The 18255-nt window shown below is 43.0% G+C and overlaps 1 protein-coding gene across 5 annotated transcripts in view; it reads right to left on the reverse strand.

The window, feature by feature from the left end:
- SEC22C (SEC22 homolog C, vesicle trafficking protein) overlaps nt 1–12960 on the reverse strand; it is a 32349-nt gene extending 19389 nt beyond the window's left edge. For 2 of the 5 annotated variants that reach the window (XM_039461925.2, XM_039461924.2), the window contains exon 1: nt 12507–12640. The gene's annotated coding sequence lies outside the window, so the exon portion shown is untranslated. Of the gene's footprint in view, nt 1–12045; nt 12389–12506; nt 12641–12849 lie in introns of those variants that run through there. The other 3 variants (XM_010341446.3, XM_010341447.3, XM_010341445.3) reach the window with 3 other exon arrangements.
- Between the last annotated feature and the right edge of the window lie 5295 nt (nt 12961–18255).

Consider the following 18255-nt stretch of genomic DNA (forward strand, 5'->3'; position numbering starts at 1 on the left):
CCAGGCTGGTCTTGGACTCCTGAACTCGTGATCTGCCCTCCTCAGCCTCCCAAATGCCGGGATTACAGGCATGAGCCACCATTCCTGGCCCATTTAAAAACACATTTAAAAGAGTTATAGGGCACAAAGCCCTGACAAAGATAGGGAAAAGCTACAAGATCAATTTGAGACCAGGGCTTAGGGTCTCAACAATAACTCCAACAAGTTCAAACCATAAGCCAAGATATGAAGACACCGAGGCCAAAAAAAGACAGTCAATGAGATACGAAAACAGTTACAGACAGGACAGCCACCCCAAAGCAAAATAAGAAACGTACTAAATTGTATGCCCTTCTAAAGGAAAGCAGTGTGCACAGACTCCAACTGTCGGCCCCAAAACACCCTCTGTAGTCATGTCCTTACGGAGCCCCTACCATACACCAGGTATTGTGTGAAGCCAATAGAAAAGAAATGGTGACATTTCCAAATGATGGTAATCAGAATAACCCGTTTTACCACTCTCTAAAGACCCAAATGTCCCCTCCAGGTTCTCTACCTCTCCATCCTACCCTTTAGTGATCAACTCTGCTTCTCCTCAAATATTAATATGCAAGATTTAAAAAATGCTCTTCCTGTTTGTCAGTTGTATCAAGTTACTAGTACTACGAACGAGTGAAACCCACATCTATTTTTTTAAAATATCTGTGATACTTTAGTGAAGGTGACACTGTGATATTAATTTGTGTGTATTTGTGAGTGTACGTGAATGTACAGGATGGCAGCTGCCTGAGGGTTAAAAGATTTTATAGGCTGCCATGGAAAAGTCTAAGAATGGAGACAACACCCGTGACATTATGCAGAAATAATTTCTGCATATTTCACTGACTATACTAAGAATCAGAAAAATCTGAACTTCAATGAGAAGAGATTAACTGATGCCAACATCAAGATGACAGAGATATTAGAATTATCTGACAAAGACTTTAAAACAGCAACCATAAAAATGCTTCAATGGACAGTTACAAACACACTGTGGCCCAGGCTGGAATACAGCAGTGCCATCACAGCCAACCGCAGCCTCAATCTCCAGGGGTCAAGGAATCCTTGCCCTTAGCATCCTAAATAGCTGGGAATACAGGCATACACCACTACACCTGGCTAATTTTTATCTTTTTATTTTTGTAGACACAGGGTCTTGCTATGTTGCTCAGGCTGGTCCTGAACTCCCAGGCTCATGTGTTCTTCCCACCTGAGCCTCCCAAAGTGCTGGGATTATAGGAGTGAGCCACCACACCCAGCCACTTTTAAAAAATAAAAAATAAAAAGTCTCAGCAAAGAAAGAGAAGATATAAAAAACTAAATGGAGATTCTAAAATTAAAAATAAACTGAGGCAGCTGGGCATGGTGGCTCATGCCCGTAATCCTGGCATTTTGGTAGGCCAAGGCAGATGGATCACTTGAGGTCAGGAGTTCGAGACCAGCCTGGCCAACACAGTAAAATCTCGTCTCTACTAAAAATACAAAAAAATTTGCTGGGCATGGTGGCACACACTTGTAATCTCAGCTACTTGGGAAGCTGAGGCAAGAGAATCGTTTGAATCCGGGAGGCTGAGATGGCAGTGAGCCCATCACACCACTGCACTCCAGCCTGGGGTATAGATCAAAACTCCATCTAAAAAAAAAAAGAGAAAAGCTGAGACCAGGTGCAGTGGCCTACATCTATAAACCTAATGCTTTGGGAGGCCAAGGCAAGAGGATCACTTGAGATCAGGAGTTTGAGACCAGCCTGGGCCACAAATGAGACTCCATCTGTATGAAAATTAATTAATTAATTAATTAATTAATTAAAGTAAAAAATGCAATGGATGGGCTTGACAGAAATATGGACGGGGGAGAAGAATGAGTAAACATGAAGACGGAGCACAGACATTACTCAATCTCAACAATATGACAGGAACTAGATTGAAAAATATTTCACAGAGCCTTGAGGACCAGTGAGACTGTAAAAAATGACTGAACATTCATGTCACTTGAGTCCTGGAGGACACAGGAAGAAGACAGGGTTGAAAAAGTATTCAGAGAAATAATTTCTGCATATTTCCCAAGCTGTGCAAAAGACATACACCCGAAGATTCAAGAAACTGAACAAATCTTAGAAAGGATAAACCCAAGAAACCCATGCCAGCACACTAAACAGCCCAACTTATGAAAACTAAAGACAAAGAAAAAATATAGAAAGCAGCAAGAGAAAAATAATACCTTACCTACAGGGGGAATACAATTCAAATGATAGCACATTTCTCATAGAAACCATAGAAGCCAAAAGGAAGTAGCATATTTTTGAAGTACTAAAAGAACAGCACTGCCAACCCAGAATCCTGTATTCAGCAAAAATATCCTTCAAGCAGCCAGGTGCAGTGGCATGTCCCTGTAGTCCCAGCTACACTGCTCGAGCCCCCAGGAGTTCAAGTCCAGCCTAGGCAACATAGCAAAACCTTGTCTCAAAAAAAGAAAAGAAATAAAAGAAAAAGCACACTTAGATAAAGGAACATTAAAGGAATTTGTCAAGAAGCTCTCTAAACAGAAAGGAAATGATAAAAAGAAGAAATCTGGAACATCAGAAAGAAAGAAAGAACAATAGAAAGGGTAAAAAAAAACTTTGAAAAATATGACATTATTCTTTCATGAGTTTTCTAAATTATGATTATGTTTGGTGATTGAAGCAATAATTATAATGTCTCGTGGTTCTCAATATATGTAAAGCAAATATTTAAGACAATTACAAATGGAAGGGTTCAAAGACATAAAAGGAGGTAAAGTTTCTGTATTTCATTTGAAATAGCAAAACACTGACATCAGGAGACCATGATAAGTCATACACACACACACACGCACACATACACACACACACACACACACACACACACACACAGAGAGAGAGAGAGAGAGAGAGAGAGAGAGAGAGAGAAAGCTATACAAAGAGATATACTGAAAAACACTATAGATTATAAAATGATTTTTTTTTTTTTTTTGAGACAGGGTCTGTCACCCAGTCTGGAATGCAGTGGCACAATCATGGCTTGCTGCAGCCTCAACCTCAAGTAATCCTTCTGCCTCAGCCTAAAGGCTCAAGTGATCCTTCTGCCCCAGCCTCCCAAGTAGCAAGGACTACAGACATAAACCACTATACTCAGCTAATTTTTAAAGATATATTTTATAGAGACAGAGTCTTGCTATGTTGCCATGCTGGTCTTGAATTCCTGGGCTCAAACAATCATCCCATCTCAGCCTCCCAAAGTACTGGGATTACAGGCATGAGCCACACTGGTGCATGGCCTAAAATGGAATTATTTTAAAATGTTCAAATTACCCACAAGAAGTCAAGAACAATAAAATAAAGAAATAACAACAGCAACAACAAACAGAACAAATACAAAACAAAAAAGGGCAGACTTACTCCCTAATATATATCAATGATTACATTAAATGCAAATGGTCTAAATATGATAAGACAGAGACTGGCAGTAGATAAAACACATGACCCAATTATATACTATCTACATGAAATTCACTTCCAATATAACAATATAGGTAGGTTGAAAGTAAATGGATGAAAAAAATATGGCATGTAAACATGAATCAAAACAAAGCAAGTGTTATATTAACATCAGATAGACTTCAGAGCAAAGAAAATTTCCAGGAACAGAGAAGGATATTACATAATGATAAAAGAATAAGTCCACCAAGAAGGCATAATGATCCTAAATGTGTTTGCACCAAACTTCAAAGATGCAAATAAGTGAAACAAAAACTAACAAAGTGAAAGGAGGAATAGATAAATCCACAGTTATAGTTGGAGACTTCAACCATCTCTACCTCAAAAATTAATAGGACAAGTAAACAGAAATCAGCAAAGATTTTTAAAAGAACTAAAAACTATCAACTAAAGGATATAATCATCATTTATAATATTCCATCCAACAACAGAATTCCTTTCAAGACCCCACAGAATAGGCTGGGCACAGTGGCTGGCAACTGTAATCCCAGCCCTCTGGAAGGCCAAGGTGGGAGGATTGCTGAGGACAGGAGTTTAAGTTAAGAAACCACAGAATATATACCAATATAGATCATATCCTGGGCTATAAAACCTCAATAAATTTAAAAAAATTCATACAGCACTCGCCGCTCTCCGCCGCCCTTGTCCCTGCTATCTCCTCTGATCTACGAAAATCATGTTACCCAACACCGGTTGAAGCAGTTGGAGGAAAGGCCTTGCCATGTATTGTTGATGTGAGAGATGAACAGCAAATCAGTGGCAACTTTGTCATTGATGAAAATATCTTAAAAGAAGAAGGAATAAAAAATTTTGATGCCTATGCAATTAAACCAGGTCATCCTTTGCTACCAGATTTCTTCTTAGATGAATACCCAGAACCAATTACCAAGAAAATGGAATCAACTGGTGCTGTTCCAGAATTCAAAGAAAAGAAACCACAGCCGCAACCAAAACCACGTTTGGGAGCTGTGGAAGAAACATTTAGAATTGTTAAGGACTCTCTCAGTGATGATGTTGTTAAAGCCACTCAAGGAATCTATCTGTTTGAACTCTCCGGTGAAGATGGTGGCACGTGGTTTCTTGATCTGAAAAGCAAGGGTGGGAATGTCGGATATGGAGAGCCTTCTGATCAGGCAGATGTGGTGATGAGTATGTCTACTGATGACTTCGTAAAAATGTTTTCAGGGAAACTAAAACCAACAATGGCATTCATGTCAGGAAGACTGAAGATTAAAGGTAACATGGCCCTAGCAATCAAATTGGAGAAGCTAGTGAGTCAGATGAATGCCAGACTGTGAAGGAAAGGAAAAAAAAATATGTCGACTGCTAGGCTCAAAAAGTAAAAAAAGCTCAACAATTAAAATCTAATGTTTGTTTTCTTCCCTGTTGTATTATCAGGATATGCACATTTGTTCTGGAAAAAATAGAATTTCTGTCTCTATAAGACTTGTAATTAAAATGGCAAGTTAATCAAACAGAAGCTTCATTAAGTGGGATTCTATGATAGTATGTGTTTTTATATTTCAAGGGTTTTATGCTCTGAGCCTTACATTTCATTCACTGTTTTCCACCAAGAAAAGTATTTTGGGAAGCCAGTCAGATCAAGCAGTAAAAGTAGCTCTTTCAAAGCTTTTTGTCATGTAAAATGAAGCTAGTCTGTTGTAAAATTTTTAGTTTTGGATTATATACTAATGAAAATCTTAATGGTGTTTTTGATTTTTATATACTTATTTTAAATAAAATTCTTATATAGTACATTTTACAACTATCACAAAAAACTAATACTGGTGAGCATTAAACAAAACAATCATTTTTCATTTTGATAACTAGCTTTCCAAGTGGACTTAGCCATAGGAAAATATTACTAATGTAATTTAACAAATTGCAGTATGTGTTCCATTTAAAAATATGTTTAAATTGTCCTAAAACAAAATAATTTTCTCCTCAGAAGTATGCAGTGTTTTGAAACAGGAACCTTAGACTAGATCATTGGTGTGGGCTGGATTGCGCAACTCCCAATTCATTTGTTGAAGTCCTCACTGCCATTTCTTTCTAATGTGACTGTTTGGAGATGAGGCCTTTACAGAGGTGACTAAGTTCAAGGAGGCTGTTAGTCTAACCCAACATGGTGTCCTTGGACATGAGAGATACCGGTGATGCGTGCACAGAACAAAGACCAGAAGAGGACATGGTGAGAAGGCAGCTATCTGCAAGCAAAGAGAGAGGCCTCAGAAGAAACAAAATCACCAGCACCTTGATCTTTGACTTGTAATCTCCAGAATAGTGAGAAATAAATGTCTTTTGTTAAGCCATCCATGGTAAGAGGCCGAGGCAGGAGGATTGCTTGAGGCCAGGAGTTCAAGGCCAGCCTGGACAACATAGTAAGACCCTGTATGTACCCTCACAAAGTAAATTAAAAAGCCACCCAATCTGTGGCATTTTGTTATGGCAGCCCTAGCAAACAGTGGTTTGAGGGTAGGAGGGTTGAGGGGAAGCTAAACTTTAAAAGAGCTTTTATGTTTAATTTCGATCGGTTAAAAATACTTGCTCAGTGTAATTATTTTGCTTCTCATCTTCCACTCTCTAATATTATTGTGCTATTAAGCAATTTATCAAATCCTGACATTTCTTAGAATCATAATGTTAGGAGCATTTGAGCTGTATTTTATAAGTTAGGAAGCAGAGGATCAGAGATGGGAAAGGACTAGCCCAAGGCCAAAATTAACAAGCCCTATCTAACAAAAACTTTCCAATACATTTATGTTGAATGATACTTCAAGATCTCACCTCTCCATCCATGAATGGAGTCTGTATAATCAAAGTGAATTAAAAATAGGACAGTTTCAAAAAGTCAGGAGATTCACAGCAACTGATCAAAGGGAGTCCAGTCAACCTGAGTCAGCGTGATTAGGATTAGGAAGCCCCCTCTGCTTTAATCCACACAAGGAAAGTAACCTGATGTTAACCAATCTGCTATTTCTACCATGCTGTTTCCTTGCTCCTGCCAGTGCTGCCTTACAAATGCAGACTGTTCTGTCATACCTGGTAGGGCTCCTGTTTATTTTGTAGGCTGGATGCTGCCCAGTTCATGAATCACTAATAAAAGCCAATTGGATCTTTACAAAAAAAAAAAAAAAATTCATACAGAGTGTGTGACCACAATGTAATCAAATTATAGTAACAGAAAGGTAATGAAAACCTCCAAACACTGGAAAATTAAACACACACTTTTAAGTAATCCATAAATTAAAAAGGAAATATCAAGGAAATTATAAAAAATACACTGAATTGGATGAAAATGAAAATATATCAAAATTTGAGGCACACAGCTAAAGCAGTACTGAGAGGAAAATCCATAGCATTAAATGCTTACATTCAAAAAGAAGAAAAGTCTCAAAACAATAATTTAAGCTCACAAGTCAAGAAACTAAAAGAAGAGCAAAATAAACTCAAAGCACAAAGAAGGAAGAAAATAATAGAGAAGAAATAAATGAAATTGAACATTTTTAAAATAGAGAAAAATCAATGAAACAAAAAGCTGGTCCTTTGCAAAGAGTGATACTCTGCCACAAAAAAAATTATATTTCTATATGCCAACAATGAACATACGGAAACCAAAACTAAAAATTCCATTTATAATCACTTCAAAAATGATCTCAATTAAGCTATAATTTTTAAAATAAAATACTTAGATGTAAATCTAACAAAACATATACATAACTTGTATGCTGAAAACTACAAAACATTCCTGAAATTGAAGTCTAAATAAATGGGGAGATATATCATGTTTTATGGATTCAAAGAGTCAATATAGCAAAGATGTCACTTCTCTCCCAAATTGATGTACATGTTTAATGCAACTACTAAAAATATATAAGCAAGAGTTTGTGGATATAGGTAAGACTATTCTAAAATACATATGGAAAGGCAAAGAAACTAAAATATCTAAAGCAATTCTGAAAAACAATAAAATAGGGAAAACCATGCTATCCTATTTCAAGTCTTATTATACAGTTATAATAATCAAGATTATATAGTATTGTCAGAGGAATAGACACAGATCAATAAAAACAGAATACAGAAACAAAAATATACTTATAAAAGTACATCTAGCTGACTTTTTACAATGAGCAAAAGTAACTGAAGAGAGAAAAGATAGTCTTTTCTACAAATAGTGCTGCGGTGACCTAAACCTCACATCTTACATAAAACTTAACTCAAGATTTATCGTAGATTTAAATATGAAATATAAAACTGGAAGAAAACATAGGAGAAAATCTTCAGGACCTATGGTTTGGTGAGGAGCTCATAGATATGACACCAAAAGCATATCCATAAAGATAACTCAGTCAACTGGACTTCAACAAAATTGAACACTGTTTCTCTACGAAAGCCCCTGTGAAGAGGTTGAAAAGACAAGCTAGAAATCAGGAGAAAATATTTATAAACCACATGTCTGATAAGCAACTAAAACCTAGAATTTAGGCCAGGGGCGGTGGCTCAAGCCTGTAATCCCAGCACTTTGGGAGGCCGAGGCGGGTGGATCACGAGGTCAAGACATGGAGACCATCCTGGTCAACATGGTGAAACCCCGTCTCTACTAAAAATACAAAAAATTAGCTGGGCATGGTGGCGCGTGCCTGTAATCCCAGCTACTCAGGAGGCTAAGGCAGGAGAATTGCCTGAATCCAGGAGGCGGAGGTTGCGGTGAGCTGAGATCGCGCCATTGCACTCCAGCCTGGGTAACAAGAGCGAAACTCTGTCTCGAAAAAAAAAAAAAAAACAACCTAGAATTTATAAAGAACTCTTGAAATTCAAGAGTGAAAAAAAAAACAACACAATCCAATTTTAAAATGGGAAAAATACACAAACAGACATTTTACCAAAGAGGATATATTGATGGCAAATTAGAGCATGAAAAGATATTGAGCTATCAGGAAAATGCAACTTGAGACCCCAATGAGATAATACTGCATACCCATCAGAATAGCTAAAATGATAAACAGTGACAATATCAAATGCTGGCAAGCATGGAAAGAAACTCTCATGCATTACTGGACTGTAAAATGGTATACTCTAGAAAACAGTTTGGGCTGGGCATGGTGGCTCATGTCTACAATCCCAGCACTTCGGGAGGCTGAGGTGGGTTGATCACCTGAGGCCAGGAGTCCAAGACCAGCCTCGCCAACAAAGTGAAACCCCATTTCTACTAAATATACAAAAATTAGCTGGGCTTGGTGGCAAGCACCTGTAATCCCAGCTACTTGGGAGGGTGAGACAGGAGAATCACTTGCACCTGGGAGACGGAGGATGCAGTGAGCCAAGACTGCACCATTGCACTCCAGCCTGGACAACAGAACAAGATTCCATCTCAAAAAAAAAAAAAAAAAAAAGGAAACAGTTTTGCAGTTTCTTTTAAAACTAAACATGCAATTACTGTACAATCTACCAATCATATTCCTGGCATTTATCCCAAAGAAACAGAAACTTACGTCCACACAAGTACCTGTGTACAATTGCTGACTGAAGCTTTATTAATAACAACCAAACCTAGAAACAATCAAAATGTCCTACAAATGGTGAATGGTTAAACAAACCACAGCATTTTCATTCAATGGAATACTACTCAGCAAAGAAGAGGAATAATCTATGGTACTGATACACAGAACAAAGTGGATGGATCTCTAGTGCATTATGCTGACTGCAAAAAGCCAGTATCAAAAGGTTATATATTGTATGCATCCTTTTTATGTAAGATTCTTTTTTTTTTTTTTTTTTTTTTTGAGACGGAGTTTCGCTCTTGTTACCCAGGCTGGAGTGCAATGGCACAATCTCGGCTCACTGCAACCTCCGCCTCCTGGGTTCAGGCAATTCTGCCTCAGCCTCCTGAGCAGCTGGAATTACAGGCACGCGCCACCATGCCCAGCTAATTTTTTGTATTTTTAGCACTTTGGGAGGCCAAGGCGGGTGGATCACGAGGTCAAGAGATCAAGACCATCCTGGTCAACATGGTGAAACCCCGTCTCTACTAAAAATACAAAAAATTATGTAAGATTCTTGAAATGACAAAATTATAGAAATGAAGAGCTGATACACAGTTGTCAGAGTTTACGGATGGCAAGGGGAGGGAATGGGTGTGACTACGAAGGAACAGCAAAAGGGAGATCTTTGTGGTGACGGAATAATTCTGTACCTTGGTTGCAGTCTACACGTGATAAAGTGACAGTATGACACACACACAAACATACACACACACTTTATACCAATGTCAGTTTCCTGGAGTTGCTATTGTACTAGAGTTATATAATATGTAATCAATGGGGAAAACTGGGTGAAGGGTACATAAAGCTTCTCTGTACTATTTTTGCAACTTCCTGCCACCATAATTATCTTAAAAGCTAGAAAAAAGTATTAACTTAAGATTCTCATGTATTGCTTTTTTAAATTACGCTCATATTTTTTGTTTAAATATCATTTTTATATATCTCCACCAATAGAACAATAATCTTATCTGCTAATTAACTGTAACTCTGATGTTTTATCCATGAACATTGAAGGGCATACTTCATAGTGAACAGCTCCTCAACTACATGACATTTCCAAACTGGAAGGTACTATAATCTCAGGACTCTAAAATAAAGCTTCTCAAAGATAACTAGTATTCAACTGTAAACAGGAGAGCAGGCTGAGCACGGTGGCTCACAACTGCCATCCCAGCACTCTGGCAGGCTGAGGTAGGAACACTGCTTGAGTTCAAGAATTTAAGACCAGCCTGGGCAAGACAATAATACTCATCTCTAAAGATGCCAGGCATGGTAGTGCACACCTGTGGTCCCAGCTACTCGGGACTCTGAGGTGGGAGGATCGCTTGAGCTCAGAAGGGCTGTGTGAGCTGTGACTGAATCACTGCACTCTGGCCTGGGTAACAAAGTGAGACCCTGTCTCAAAAAACAACAAAAAATCAATTCCACAAGGACAAAGGCAGCTTCAGAATGTTCGTATAGAGAGACACTAGAATGCCTTTCAGACCACACGAGATCCATCCGCAAGGAAGTGGATGTCATAACCTACCACCTTGCCTGGCCCGTATTAGGAAACACTCAGTAAACACTGCAAAGCAAATGAGTTAATGACCTGAGGGATGCTTTATTGCTGCTCACTGAAACAAGAAATGCAGGTTTACAGATCCCTTGCCATAATTCTGATCTATATTTTAAACACTTTTCTGCAATAAATCTGTACTTGGAAAGAAAAAAAGAAAATTATATAGATGATATTTGTCTAAAAGTAGAGAGTGAAGTAGTAATCAAATATACAGCATCTGTGTTACTAGGTTTTATAACAACATATTTTAATCTGCCTCCGTTATTTCCTAAATCCTCTTCCCAGCATCTGTTTATAAACTGCTCATGTCATAGATTATCCCTGTTCTATCAACCAAGACTCTGTGCCTATGCTGGAGGCTACTCTTCCTGTTTTTCCTTCCACCTTTTACCCTTAACCCCTCTTCAAATCCCTACAACATGCACTGAGAGAGAGAGATTGTGAAAGAGAGAAAAAAAAATAGAGAGATGACTGCACCTTGTAAAATAGGAATTTGGACAAAGGCTTTCACTTGGCACACAAATATTCAAACACAAGCATTTACCATAAAGTATATACAGAATACAGAATACTCAAATACACAATACAGAAGACAAAACTGAGTTGTCACCCTTACTGAATTCACCTTCAGCCTCAGGACTTGAGAGCCGTTTACCAAATTTGTAGGTTCTATTAAGGCTCCAAGTTGCTTGGGGATGGAGTGAAAAGGAGGGTAGAGATCAGTTTTGTCATTTGTTAGGAACTGAGAGGGGGAAGAAACTGAACTTGATAGTGACTTTTACACTGATAATGTTATTAAATGCTTGTAACTATAAGGTAGACATAATCTACACTGGATAAGTAGGAAAACTGCAGCTGTAACGCTCAAGACGTAGAGCCAGATTCAAACCCAGACTTCCTTACTTCAAATATTCTAAAGCCTACAATCTTTCTATCACATCCTGCTTCTATAAGTCCAACCTATGGGATTACAGCTACTCCTTTTCTCTAAAATAATATTTTTTGTAAAATTAATTTCTTCTTAGAACACTAATAAGGTAATCAGAGACCTGTTGGTAGAGGAAGGAGCCTGAGGTCACAGTTGATACAACTGCCCTTTACCCACTGTATTGCCTTGAAGTCAGGTTGTCCTCTCTCTGACCATGTTACTTTTTGAATGTAGTTGACTTCTAAGCTATTCTAACAACAAAAAACACTGAGACTCCAAGAGGGCTTCTGTTGCAAATACAAACACTTCAATCAGAACTATTAAACACATTGTCCTAAATGTACTTTCCAGAGGAAACTGTGTTTATTTAGTTCTATCTAGCAACGTTAAACCATTTCCAATTGCTTCCATTTCTCATTTTACTAAAATTATCTTTAGCAGGATCAACTCTTTTCTGCAAATTGTAGTTAACTATTACCCCATCTGTCGGTTTTCTTCTGACCATGTCACAGATTTCACCAATTACTTTCCACCCGTGGCAAGAGTCTCCCGTGGCTCCGACGGCCGCGAACCCAGCCTTCCCCCCGAGGGCGTTCTCCTCCCGACTCCGGGGTCTGCGTGCGAACCTGCGGGGAGCCCCGGCCGTCCCGGAACGCCCCGACGGTCGCACACAGCCGCCCCCTTCCTCGCTCCCCGTCCGCCGGCCCAGGGCTCCTGCCGGCGCGCGCCTTGGTGGCCCCAGGGCCCGGGGAGAGGCCGGCGGGAGGAGGAGGACGGAGGCCTCCGGGGAGCCCCGAGGGAAGCCCCGCGACGAGGCCGGGCCTGAAGGCGGGGCGGGCCCTGCGCCGCCTCCACCTCTGGGACCGCCCCGTGCCACACCCGACCCCGCCTGCTCTCGGCTCCCGGGCGGCGGCCCCGCCTCCGCCCGCCCGCCCTCACCTCGCCCCGACGGCGGCCTTCGGAAGTCGGCGCCCGCCCGCTACCCGCCGTCTCCTCGGCAACCTCAGCCGACCGGGCGGCCCCGGCCCAGGTCACCGGCAGCCCCGGCGCAGGTAGGCGGCGGTGCGCGTGCGCGAGCCGTGAGTCCCCATTGGCTGCTGCTAGGCGACGCCCGTACCCAAACCGGCCAATCCCGGCGCGCCTGCACGGCCCGGGCCCGGCGGAGGCGCGAAAGTGTGGGTACTTAGGGGGCTGCGACCCCGACGTGGGCTGCGACCCCGACGGATCCTGGGCGTGGCCGCGGCGCGCGCCTCCCCGCGGTCCTCCCGCCTCCCGCTCTCACCGCGGCGGTCTGAGGTCTCGCGTCCGGCGGCGAGAGGACGCTTCGCGGTCTGAGCCCGACTCCTGCCGGGGTGGTGACCGGACTGACGGCGGGAGGCGGGGAGGCTCCGCGCGACAGAGCGACGCGCCCGGGGCGGGAGGCCCGAGACGGGAGAGCTGCGGAGCACGACCCGCTGCCAGCCTGGACCGGGCGACAAAGTCCGAGTCGGGACACGCCCCAGGCCGGGGCGGAGGCAGCCGGAGACGGAGGGCCGGCCGCAAGGACAGGAGGCGGCAGAGTCCGTGCGCCTCTTCCTCCGGCGAGGACTGGGCGCCTGCTGTGCGCCGAGGGCTGTGGGAACACGGCGTCGGGAGACGAGGGGAGGGGGCACCCTGCCAACAACCGGACCCCCGTGTGCACACAAGCTGCCCTCCAAGGAGGAGGCACAGGGCTTTGGGGGAATTCACAGGCGCTGCGGGGCTGCTGTGGGACTCGCAGGAGGCCGACGGGCAAAGGGGAGACACCAGCATGCATCTGGGAACCCTGTGGAAGGCAGCAGCGCTTCCTGGAGGGAGCCCCGAGGTGGGGGAGCTCAGACTCAGTGCTGAATAGCTACGGATTTCGGCTGGAAAAGATGAAACCGTTCTGAAAATGGAGAGTAGTGATGATCACACAACGCGAGTGTACCACGTTGTGTGCCACAGATCTGCACACTTAAAAAATGGTTGTGTACATTCTACCGCATAAAGAAAAGACACTCAGAGCTTAGAGAGTAAAGGAGTGGAGTGAGATCCGCTAGAGCGAAGAGAAGGCGCCGGACCGTGTGGTCTTATGGCCATAGTGGCAAGTTGAGGACCACGCAACACTGATCACAGTTGCATTTTATAAACCCACTTTAACCGCCAGAGTACATATCAAAATGGAGAAGTCTCAAAGCTATGGTGGGACTGGCCTGGGATCTGGTGCGGTCATCTGGGCAAGGGAGAATGGAACTGGAGTGTGGACTGGGGTGAGAGTAAAGAGAAAGAGATCTAAGCAGGCTGCAGAGAAATGCAGGAGCAACATCCACAGGACTTGGTGACGAGCTGGATGTGAAGGGGCAGTGAAGTACCTTCCAGCATGATGCCCCTGTTCAGCCGAATGAATGGGTGGCTGGTGGAGGAATGCACAGATACGGAGAACACTGGAAGAGGAGAGAAGATTGATCGTGAGCTCCAGCTTTGCCAAGTTGAATCTGAGGCATCTTTGAGACTTTTGGTTAGGATGTTGCAATGATTAGTTTTAGGTGTCAACATGACTAGATTAAGGAATACTCAGATGGCTGGGGGAACATTATTTCTGGGTAAGTCTATGAGTGTGTTCCCAGAAGATATTGGCATTTGAATCAATAAACTGAGTAAGGAAGATCTGTCCTTATCCCATATGGGCAGATAGAACAAAAAGGCAGAGGAAAGGCAAATTCTCTCTTCTGGAGCTGGGACACCCAAATCTCTGAACTCCAGGAGATTAGGTAGTGGAATTCGTCCATTTATTCATTTAGCAAATATTGAGCCTTTGGACTCCAAGACTTGTACCAGTGGCTCCCAGGTCTTCTCAGTGGCTTCTGTCTTCTCAGAATCTGCTTCTTGGCTCCAAGTGCCACTGGACAAAATCTCACAACCACACAGATCAGTGTTGCACACATTGTCAACCTCAACTAGGACCTCAATACCCTTCAGCAGTCCTATTTGCCAAGGCAGCTCTCTCTCCAGCTCTCCCCCAAAATCAGCTTCCAAATATCCGGCATGCTCCCCAGATCTCCGATTCTTCAGCCCCCTCCCTGGCCTGCACCCTGCTTTCTCTGGAACCTCCTTTACTGAAGAAAGAGCAACCATCTAAGTGATATCCCTCAGCTCCTGACAACTTCTCTCCTTCCAGCCACCACCTTCTTTCCCTTCTCCCCTTTACAACCAAACCTTATGGAAAAAGTGGTCCATATTTCAACACTCCATTGCTTTACCTTCACCTTTCGTCATTTCTCAGTCCCCAGCAGTTCTGATATCTGCTTCACCACATCACTGAACATGCCCTCATCAAAGGCATCAAAGACCTAGTCTTTATCTTCCTGGGTTTTTTTGTTTGTTTGTTTGTTTTTTGTTTTTTGTTTTTTGAGACAGTCTTGCTCTGTTACCCAGGCTGGCGATGGCGCCGAGGCTGACTGCAACCTTCACCTCTTGGGTTCAAGTGATTCTCCAGCTTCAGCCTCCTATGCCACCACGCCTAGCTAATTTTCGTATTTTTAGTAGAGACGGGGTTTCATCATGTTAGCCAGGCTGGTCTCGAACTCCTGACCTCAAGTGATCTGCCTCAGCCTCCCAAAGTGCTGGGATTACAGGCATGAGCCACTGTGCCCGGCCCTTCCTTGACTTTTGAACAGCATTTGTCATTGCTGTCCCGTCTGTCCTTTTCAGTCGCTATTTAAAAAAAAAAAAAAAAAAAAAAAAAATTGGCATAACCGCCACCTCCTGGTTTTCTTCTTCCTATATCTCTAGTCTCTTTCTCTCCTCAGTCTCCATTGCAGCTTCTTTTTCTCTGCCGTAAGAGAAACTATCACATTCTCCTTAGGCAGTCTTATCCACTACATAGTTCCAGTCAGTTTCTACAAGTGTTTTCTCAAAGCTGTATCTCCTGCCTAGCTCTTGTCCCTGAGTTTCAGCCCCAAACAGCCACAAACCTGAACATCATTTGACATCACCTCCTCACACTGTACATTTCCACAACTGAATTTATCACCTTTCATTTCCATTCCAGCATCTCCCCACTGTTCCCTGCCTCCATAATGTAAGGAATAAGCTCCCACACCCCACCCATGGGTACCCCGAATTCAGTGGCAACAAAGGAATGAGAAAAAGATTAAGAATGAAAGTGGGACCAGGGGACCATCACTTGTAATGGAGGTAGTGAAGGCCCTGAGCTTAGGTTCCCCAGAGTATTTATTGTTTACAACCACTTTGAGCAGTCAGCAGATGCGGGGGTGAAGGTGAGGTGATGGTGGGAGGGAGTGGTGCGATGGTGGAGCATTCTTCGGTGAACTGGAACTGGCGGGTCATTCTGAAGATTGCTAGTGGCTTTGTGAGTTTCTTTGAAAAGCAGAAGCATGCGGTTATTATCTACAGATTGCATTTAAGGCAATCTGGAGGAAGTGAGTCTCACAAGGAGCCTACAAGTCTGGTTACTTTGTGATGCTACAAAAGGGGTTTTAAGTCCTTGAGCATCTTATGCACTGTAACAGAGTCAAGGTCACTCTGCAGCTGGAACTTGAAGGCTTAATTTGCCTCCCCAGAGGCCTGACGCAGTTTGCCAAGATTTACTGTTGAAATCTTGAAGCCACTTTATGTGGCACTCTGTAAGCCCCTCCTCCATTGCTGTTTCCCCCAGCACATAAGTGGAATCACCAGTTTCTCAGTTGCTTAAGCTAGAACCCCAGAAGGCATCCCTAATTCCCTTTTTCTTTCCCTCCGCACTCAATCACTAACACCTGCCAAGTCTACTTCTGTTGTCTTTCCAATGCACACGTTTTCTCATTGCTCCCACTGTCTCTGGCCTGCATGCTTGTAGCAGCCCTGTCACTGTTCTTTTTGTTTCTCATTTGGCCATCTTCCCTGACTTTCACCATGTTACAGCCAATAAAATTCTGAATGCCTCTCAGGCTTCATCATTCTTCTCCCTAAAACCATCCATGGCTCCCATTGCTCCTAGGAGAGTCCAGAATCTGGACACCTGCGTCCTGCTTAAACTCCACCCTGCATTTATATCGCCTTGATAACCTTTTCTTCTGGAGGGCTTTCCCTGTATGTTGGAACACGGTGGTCCCCTATACCTGCCTCACCTTACACCATCTCATTATTGTTCTACCTGATAGAAACTTTAATGATGTTTAAAAAAAATCAAATCCTTATGTAAACTTCACCCAAAACCTTCGCTTTAGGCCAGTCTTGGTGGCTCACACCAGTAGTCTCAGCACTTTGGGAGCCCAAGGCAGGTGGATCACCTGAGGTCAGGAGTTCAAGACCAGCTTGACCAACAAGATGAAACCCCGTGTCTACTAAAAATACAAAATTAGCTGAGCGTGGTGGTGCATGCCTGTAATCCCAGCTACTTGGGAGGCTGACGCAGGAGAATTGCTTGAACCCAGGAGATGGAGGCTGCAGTGAGCTGAGACTGCACCATTGCACTCCAGCCTGGGCAACAAGAATGGAACTCTATCTCAAAAAAAAAAAAAAAAAAAAAAAAAAAAAAAAAAAAAAGCAACAACAACAATAACACAAAACGCTTCACTTTATTCCTCAAACATGTATGTCCCAGTTCCCACCATTTCAGAGTCATAAAGTCCAGAGATGAGATACTTAAAAACAATACCCAGGACAGATCTTTGTGTGTCTATATACGTACCATATGTAGCATTATGTTATATAGTATTACCTAAGTTACATGAAATTTTGCATAAGATTTGTAAGCAAGTCACTTAAACTTTATGAACAAAAAGATGAGCCTGGCATGGTGGCTCATGCCCATAATCCCAGGCAAGCTTTCAGAGGCAGGAGGATTGTTGTCTGGGCCATCTCATGTTACTGTCATTCCTCACTTGTCTAAACAGGAATAGAGCTGATTAGAACTAAGCAAGACCTGCATCCCATCAAAAAGCTCCTGATGGTTTTTTTTCTGCCCACTCTGTTTCTCTGAAAGCTTTGGGGGATTTTCCAGAGGAGGAAGCCTGCTGTGGAGTTAACAGTGCAGGCTTACTAACCAGCAAGCCCTGAATCCACCCCAGCTCAGGTGTTACCTCACTTCTTTCACCGGGTTTACCTTTCTGTGAAATGGGATGAAAGCTGCCTTTTCACAGGTTTGAATAAAGGAATTGTAGAGAGAAAGCCCAGCAAAGCCGATGACCTTGCTAAGGGTCAGGGCCATTACTCGGGGAAATAAAGCTCTAGGGAGCTCCCCTTTTTGGGAGGGCAGGCTCCCAAGATCTCCCTCCTAAATGAAGTGGCGGCTGTTCACTTCATGGAAAACGAATCTTGTTACCACATCCACCAGGGATGGCTAGGGAGCAGAGAGCGCAGGAGCATTACAGCCGAGCATTCCACTCCGTCCGATCAGCAGGGGCGTTAGATTCTCACAGCAGCGTGAACCCTCTTGTGCACGCACTTCGCAGAGCTCTAGGTTGCCTGCTCCTAATAAGAATCTAATGCCTGCAGATGTGAAGTAAAACAGTTTCGTACCAAAACCATCCCCACCGACGTGGAAGACAATTTGTCTTCCACGAAACCGGTTCCTGGTGCCAAAAAGGCTAGGGACCGCTGGTCTAGACGACTACAACCAGCTCTGTTGTAGCGGTCACCAGGACTAACCGTGTGGCGGGGGTGTGTCCAGCTTCCTCGCATCCTG

The sequence above is a fragment of the Saimiri boliviensis genome, chromosome 9 (genome assembly GCF_048565385.1).
Source record: "Saimiri boliviensis isolate mSaiBol1 chromosome 9, mSaiBol1.pri, whole genome shotgun sequence".
NCBI lineage: Eukaryota > Metazoa > Chordata > Mammalia > Primates > Cebidae > Saimiri > Saimiri boliviensis.